Here is an 8910-nt window from a genome sequence, read left to right as displayed (position 1 = left end):
GCAGATCTGGGAGGAGCCAGGCAGGGTTATTTTGCCCCAAATGGCACAATTTGCTCCTTAACAAAGTGCATGTCCAAGCATGTGCACTGGGGCAAAAAGCCCTGGGTCAAATTTGCACCACTTCTATTTGAACTGCTGTAAGCACACATGCTTGAATGTGTGGATGTTCCCTAAATGGTTAAAATAAAAGGCAAGCACTATAACTACAATGTCAGCAAACTTTGCTTTTGAATGAAAATGGCCATGGCTTCTGTGTTTTGTTCAGACCTTAGTATCTCTGTATATGTTTAATGAATGCTCTGAACATACTTATGGGATTGGACCCTTCAGGGGACTTAAATATTACTCTATCTATGGCGTAAGAGGAATCTAGTCCCCTATTTCTCAGACAGAAACATTCTTAGCTTTGGTAGAAGGCATGATTCAGCTGCCTATGGAATTTACAGAGCAAAAAGAAATGTAGCTAGTGAGTTTTGATGCCTAGAGAGTAGGCAGAAAAAGTTTACATTGCAATGTTGGGCTTAGGACTTGCTTTACTGCCTAAGAACCTTTTTGGATCTGGATGTTTAGTTTCACTACATCCCTAAATATTCACATATATCATTGGATTAGTTCCCCATTAAGATTGTCTTTTTCTTTAAATGAATCTACTCCTATACTAGTTCTCTACTTCCCATCCTGTAGAAAGTCAAGGATATTATTAATTTCAAATTGAAAGCACTAAATAAAAAAGTCACAATTTCTTTTGATTTTTAAAGTAAAAAGTAAAATAAGAAATGCTGCTTCAAGTTATTCCCTTTTGTTTGGATTGTATATATATAACAGTTTTGGAGAACTGTTGTTGGCTGGGTAAGAACTCATCCCCCTGCCAACCTGAAACAGCCCACCAAGACTCCCTAAGTGGTAGATTACTAGACCAGTCCACAGATTCCAGATGAAGCAGGCATGTGGACGGAGAGGTTTTCATGACAGACGCCTTTAGCCAAGGCAGGGTCCATTCAGCCAGGTGGATTGGATGAGGCTGTGGGTGGTCAGGAAACAGTGGCTAGGAGCAGGATGGGTGGCTGGGGCTGGGGGTAGGATCTCAGGGTGATCATAGCCATGTTCTGCTCCTAGAATAGCTCCACTCTGTGACTGCCCCATGATCCCAGCCCCTGTCTCAGCTCCACCTACCTGCCCCACTCCTGGCTGCTGCTCCCCACCCAGTAACAGGCCCATCCCCTTTTCTTGGCTGAGCACACCCAGCCCATGTGTGTCCCAGGCTGGTCTCCATGATGGACAGAATAGACAGGGTCAGGGAAGGAGGGTGCAGAGTTAGGGTTATGGTATGGCAGGGTTGGGCAATTACGTGGGCTGGAGGGCCATTTAAGGAGTTTGAGTGAGGTTGTGGGGGTAGGGGGAGGCTGGGTGCTGACCCAGCCTGGTGTGGGGTGGGGTGCAATTGATCCTATCTGGCCTGGGCCCAACTTGCAACTATATATGTAACTTCACTATATGTAACTTCACTAAACCTGGTTGGAAATTAATTTTCCATCCTGTAAAAATGAGAAATAAAAATTAAAAAAACCCAAAACCTGGGATGAAAAATCAAATTTAGAATATTTTTTGAGAGATAAAACATATGGAAACAAATCATGTAATATAAATTTTATTTAATTTGATTTTGATATTTGAAACTTTTCATATTGATTTTTATCCTTTACAGATTTATATAAAATAAAAATAACATTTATTTTATTTATATAAAATAAAATAACATTTATTTTGAACCATGCATTTTTTCACTTCTATGAAAAAGATTTTCCAAATTATCTTTCAATACCAAATTTGTCTGACATCCATATGATTCCATTAAAAAAACTCTCCACTGAAATGGCATTTTCCTATCAGAGTTAATTTTTCTGACTGGATCTAGCTCTGTGTACGATCCAAGTATAATTCATTAAACATAAAAAATGAATTTGTATTAATTCCAAATATGCTATACTAAGGAAGATTCTTTCTTCATCCTTAAGCACTGAGTTATCCCCATTGAGACCCTAATATATGACAGGGCACACTGAGCAAACTTTTCTCAGTATGGGAGTGAATAAATGGGGGTGGGGGGAAGGGAAAGGGCTGCAACTCAATGTTACCAGCATCTACTCCTTCTTCTCAGAACTATTTGCCGTGTCTGCAATTGAACATTCAGATCTCAGGTTTGCCTCTTCAGTCATCTATGGACTTGCTGATGACTTCCTATTTCCTGGAAGCCTGTCATCCTCATATGAAGGGACTACTGCTGATTACAGAACAATAATTTAAATATTCCTGAGATTTTAATCAGAAATCTGAGCACAACTTATTTAAAAAAAAATCTAAGTAGCAAATGATTGCATGAAATCCTATTATCTTTCATTAGTTATCCATCCAGTCAAAGGTTATCTAACCAGTAAGAACCAAACCTCTTAAGGCAAATTCACTTGCTCATCTACAAGATAAAAGAAAAAAGGAATCCCAGAGTGGTTGCTTTTCAGGGGTGATAACTGATAAGCACATACTAACTTTATTTGCAGTCAATGAAAACATCTCTCAAATCAGACCCCAGAGCATCTAAGACAGTATGAAGATAAGTAGCCCATAGAGTTTTATAAAATGTACATACAGCATGTCTACGTGGCATCTTGCAGTGCAGTATTTCAGTACCTATGTTAGCTTTAATTGACCTAGCCCAGGTGCTAGAAGGAGTCTAGCAGTGTGGCATGTAACATAGGATAATTTTATCATGCTGAGAAACAGGGTAAATTAGCCCATACTGAGGTCCTTGCTGCCATGTCTAAATAGTTTCTAGCACCTGCTAGCTTATTTATCTAACCCAGGTATTTTTACAACGCACTGCTGTTTTCAGCATAGACAACTTTATTCTGGATTTCTAGTCTACCAGTAAGAGACAATTTTGTCCCAAATTAAGGTTTCTCTTGAATGGCTTCTTGCAGAAAATATGTACCCTTGATCTAGTTTGATCAAGTTAGTACAAACTTGCATTTAAATTCTAGTTCTGATTGTACAAACATATGTATGTATATATGTATGTATGAAGTGTGTGGCACCAAGGTTATATGGGTAGATGTGATGCATTGTATTGACCCAACTTAATAGTTGGAAAAAGTGTTCTATGCAAGCTTTCAGGTGCAAACACACTTCTTCAGGCATAGGAGGCATTTATATACACTATATTGTCCCTTGGTGTGCCTGAGATCCGCCACTTCAGAGCAGGCTCAATTAATCAAATCTTCTCTGCACAAAAGCTGATGCACGCCACAGTGCACCACATGGAGTTACGTAAGTGGCAAAATGCACATATGCACACAGAAAATGTAAGTGTGCTTTTGAACTGAAGCACCTTCTATGTGTTTTAGTTCAACAGCATGCCACTGCCATTTTCTCAGTGGTGATATGCATTTCACCACTTATATAACTGCAAGCAACATAGCGCCAGGCACTTTCAAAGCACTCAGTACTGTGGTGCTTGCATGTATAAAAATCCCCGGGAAGACCCTGTGTGTGTTATGTGTTCTCCAAGGTAAAAAAGAAGCTAATTTACAATATGTAGGTCTGTGAAAATGCAAATGAGTGGTAGTTTGAGAGACAAAGGGTAGAGATGTGGGGGGGAGGGGGAGGGAAATGTCTGAAGGAATGTAGCTGGTCAGCTTTAGGCAAATTACCCAGGATTATCAGATGGCAGTCAGGATGTAATGAGCCATAAATACAATGTCTGTATTTAGTACATGATTTTTTATATTCAGTAGATTTATGAAGTGAAGTTTGTAGGTTTGTCTCCAAAAGGTGTTTTGTAAATTCCCTTTGAGGATTAAAACTGATTGATTGGACAGAAAGTGATTCTCTCATGAGAAGTGTACACCCACAGGTAACTGGATATTTTTGTCTTTGATGGATTTTTGGTGTGTGTTCATTCTGGTATGCAGTTGTTGTTTGGTTTCTCCTACTTATTTTCCATCAGGGTATTTGGTCCACTGGATGAGATAGATAACATTTCTGGAGCTGCAGCTGTAAGATCCAGGAATGGTGATGGTTCTATTGTGGGATTTATTTATTGTGGGGGTGGTGGAGATGTGTTGGCAGGCTTTACAATTCTTGTCCTGGCATGGTCTGGATCCATTTGGTGTGGTTTGGGCCATAGGAAGTTTGCTTCTGGTGATGAGGTTAGCAAAATGTGTGTGCATATGTGTGTGTTTGTGTATACCACCAGGCAGGGATGTCCAACTGGTGGCTTCAATTTAACCTCTTTCTAGTCCCATGTGACCTGTAGAGTCCTGCTGAACTGCCATTCCCTCTATTACTCCAGCTATAACAGCAACCAGGCTTCCCTTCCTCCTATAACTGCTACTTTTTGTCTCTTTCCCAGGGGCAGGGGCAGGGTCAGTGTGGCAGTGCAGGGAGCTGAGGCTGAACCTGGGGTTCATAGTGTAATGGGGTCGGGGAGGCAAGTCACAGGTGCACAGTGCAGCAGTGGGGTCAAGCAGGCACCTGGTGTAGTAGTGGGGGGGATGGTTACAGGAACACAGGCACATAGAGTGCTCTGGGGGTGGGGAAGGTGTTTTAATTAGTGCAGCTCCTAGACAGCCACTTTAATTAAAATGCTGCAATGTCACGTATATTCAGTGGCCCATGTTTCAAAATGGCCACAGGGGAGTTTAAAGCTCCAGAAATTAGTTTTAGTTAAAGCGCCCCAACCATCATTTTGAAATGCAGGTTGCTGAACACATAAGACATTGCAGCATGCTGGAGCATTCTAATGAATTACTTAATTATTTAATCTAATTAATTAATTAGGCACCCATAGTGTATTGGTATGGGGTCATAAGTATGTAATGCTGCAGAGGGGAATCTGGGAGGGTGTATGTACAGCTCAAGGGAGCCATGGCTCATCCTGTTGTGGTTTGTGAGGTGTGTATCTTCCAGCTCCTTGAAAGACATCTCTGCCATGAGTCATATACTATATATGAATGGGAGTGTGTGTGTGTGTGTGTGTGTGTGTGTGTGTGTGTGTGTGTGTGTGTGTGTGTGTGTGTTTGTGTATGTGTGAATGAATAATTTCATTCATGTTCCTAGTTCCTGAGAGGAAAAGTATGCAAGTGTTATCGTATTTGCAAAATTAGAGCCCTTAGAATTGTAATAATTCAAAGTAATAGTTGTTATATTTCTGACTGTTTTATAAAAATCTAGAATTTTGCAGCACTAAACATCATTAAAATATTAATAATTAATATAGCTTTCAGTAACATATTTTGAAAAAGATGATGTTACGAGTCCTGCCAGCTATTGAGAAGTCTTGAGAGGTTCTGTCTCAATCTCTCCTATTGTAGCGGTTACATTTTTGCAATGAATATTTGAATATTTAAACAGAGAGGGCAAAACAATTCCTATGTCAGGCCAGACACTTACCTAGGAAGCAGGGCACCTAGTCAGGGGAATATTTAATTAAGTAAGTGGAACAGATTGCCCAGGTAGAACTAAGAGTTGTCCTACACCACAATACCCTGTAACTTTATGGTGAAGGCATTCTAAAGGAAATGTGAGATGTGGGTTTATTTCTTCAGGCTAAAAAGGGAATGTGAATTTCCCACTTTTTGGATACATACTTTGAGTACTAGAAAAGGGGAGAAAAAAAATCATGTTCTTTCAGTATTATCAGGCTAGCCCTTGTTTTTCTCTACTTTCTCTCCTTAGAAAATGAGATGTTTTGTTGTACCCCAAAAGAAATGTTTCATTTTTTTTTATCAGTGTTGAAAAGGGTTGATCCAAACTATTTTTTTCCCCTGTGCTTCAGTTAGGTATGCAGAAAACAAACCAAACTTCCCATTATTTCATGCCCTGCTATATTATATGGAACCAAAGTTAAATTGACTTTTTTTACAAGTGTTATGCTCATCCCTACTCTATATATTTCAGTGACACTTCAAGCATAAAACACTGAAGGGGTCTTAAAGTAAGATGGCAAGCACAAGTGACATCTTAGGGCTCTGGGAGTGACATAAGTGATGGACTGCATGCTCTTTCAGTGCCCTCTGATGGACAGCTGATGCAACCTAAGAAAACGAGACATTTCAGCAGCAGATATGTTGAAATGTTTGCTGAAATGTCTCTCTTTTTTTTTAGGTTGTATGAGCTGCCCATCAGGGGGCACTGAAAGAGCATGCAGCCCATCAGTTATGTCACTCCCAAAGCCCTAACATGTCACCTGTGCTTGCCATCTTACTTTCAGACCCCTTCAGTGTCTTACGCTTGAAGCTATAAATCAATCTTCTGAGCATTGAGGATAGGCAAGCTCCCTGAAGGTACATTTTCAGAGACATAGTCAATGCCGACTTCAGCATTTTGGATTTACAGTAAATGTAATCCTAGGGGCACCGACTACAGAAGTAAACAGAGCAGCATATACCATAAACATACCGTCAACTGAGAGGCAGTAATGATAGAAATATCATTTGATTCATATCAAGGTGGACAAGCAGAGGAAAATATATTTTATATTGGACCCTGGCACTGTCTGCACCTTGACTATAATTTAGGGAAACACACATCCATTTCATGCTGTCACAAATTAAAAATGCCCTCATCTGCTAGTTAGGTTTCATAGGTTGAGAAATATGAACTGAGCCATAATGCTGATTAGTCAAAATCTGTCCAGTAATTTAATCTGTATTTACCCAGTTGGCATTAATTTAGTTATTTAGTATTTACATTAAGGTAAAATAAAGCATAATTTCTTCATTAGGTAGTTTATTAATGCACTGAATTTATCCTATTGTCTATACTAAGAGGCAGATTTAACTTAATTATGGATACAAGTTTGGGCAAAGTGAAAATCATGATTATAAACCAAACCAATAGGATTCCATAAAGGAAGATGTTTTTAAAATTAGATATTACAGACTAGGCAAAGGCATTCAAATAAGAAATGGGATATAAAATCAACATTAAATACATGCAATATCTTATGCGAGTTCATTTAAATAATACATGTTTTTTAGCAATTTTATGGCTGTAACTTGTTAGCATTTATATATTTAAAAATTACTTTTAGAGCTTCCTCCAGTTAGGAATTTTTTTTATAATTAGTAGAATATGTAGCTTTAAAAGGAAAACAAGCTGGTATAAAGTGTGTGTGTGTGTGTGTATATATATATATATATAAGCTTCAAAGAGTTAAACCAAAACTTTCTTTTAACATGAAAACAGCCCCTCAAACTTCTGAAACAATTATGTGAGAGCTTGCACCACTGCAGTGAAATGAATATCCATTATTGAGTTCATGTTTTCCGAGTTATCTGTAGAAACCCAGCTTAAATCTGGTTCTGTGACACAACACATATCATGTAACAATCTCTGGAAAAGCTGGAGGTTTGTGACAAACAGACCTGAGAAAACAAATCTCAGAAAAGCTTTGGGCTTTACAAACAAACCTGAGGCTTTTTTGAGATAGCTGTATGCTTTTCTGAGATTGTTATAAGCTGGATGCTCATCCAGATGGAACTTAGTCACATCTCATGCATTATGTGTCTGTGATGGAAAACACAATAGCTTTCTTGTGTTTTTCCCCTTTAAAGATACAAGAAGGAGTGCGCTGGTCAAACTTTCTGTTTTTGACTGAAAATATGTACTACTCAGTAGGTCATTATCCCCCATTTCCTCCACTGCTGATCATCCCATGGTTTTTAAGTGAACTCATTGGCATTGAACTGTTTGTTGGCCTAAAATTTTCCTGATAAGGAAAGGGACTATAGTTCTCAGGGGGAAAAGTGTTTTTATGTAACATCTTCTTATGGGATTTCTAATCTTCCAATTAGCACAGCATTTTAACAAAACTGATGGAGGACCTTAATTCATTCAGTACTTACATTTCCAATTTTTATGTTCACTGCAAAAGGGAATTTGCATCCTGGAATAGCACTGTTCAAATTCTGAGTATTTTATACTTACAGAGCCCTATAAACACATGTTTTCCCAACTCAAAGGACTGCAATTCATAGAAAAAATACAAAAGACAAGGAAAAGGAACTGAAAAAGAACTAAACACATGGCTGACCCCCAATAGCACTTTGGTCCATAACATGCCCTCAACCTGAAAACAGCAGTCCCTCTGCTATCAATGGCAATTTCCTCTATGAATCAAGGGCAATAGAGTCCTTTGTCTGTAAAAACATGTGGTTCTTTGTAACTGTGCAAAATAATATGATTCCCTGTGTCCATTTAGCTACCGCACTGTTTTATTTTATTAAAAGTGAGAGCTGTGGGTCTTATTCTTTGTAACCCAGTCTCCATATTTGTGTTATCCATAAACATTATACTTCCTTATAATTGCTAATGCAATATATAATTATATGGTTGCCAAAGGAAAAAAAGTCCAGCCTTATAGAGGTAAGGATTTTAATTATAAACCCATACATTTACAGACCAGCAGATTTGTTTAGCCTTATTCATGTTAAATAGCACTTTACAAGCAGTTTCATGTCAGCTTTGGAGTACATGAGTGTTTTTCTTTTTTATATCATCTGTACAATGCTTAGCACAGAAGAGCCATGGTCTCTAAAGAGTGAATCAGCTGCCTGTCAAAATACAAATAAAAAATGAATGAAATTTTGTATGGCATGATACAAATTACCGAGACCAAAAAAGTAAATCTGGTACAATGTAAATACAGTACTTTCTTACTCCACATATTTAGCACTATCAAGCCTTATATCTTTTTATTTTTAAATGATTTTTTTAGGGGGAAACCATATTAGGTTTAAAGGTGGAAGCAAGCAGGCAGGAGAGTATGTGGCTCAGTGCAGTATCTAGAGGTCTGAAAAGAAACAGGCCTCATGTTATAGCCTGGAGCCTTGCTCCTGATTTGGCAGACTCTTT

The sequence above is a fragment of the Gavialis gangeticus genome, unplaced genomic scaffold (assembly GCF_001723915.1).
Source record: "Gavialis gangeticus isolate Ggan-Ray unplaced genomic scaffold, GavGan_comp1, whole genome shotgun sequence".
In the NCBI taxonomy this organism is placed as follows: domain Eukaryota; kingdom Metazoa; phylum Chordata; order Crocodylia; family Gavialidae; genus Gavialis; species Gavialis gangeticus.
The sequence above is the reverse complement of the archived record's forward strand: the minus strand, read 5'-3'. Positions refer to the sequence as shown.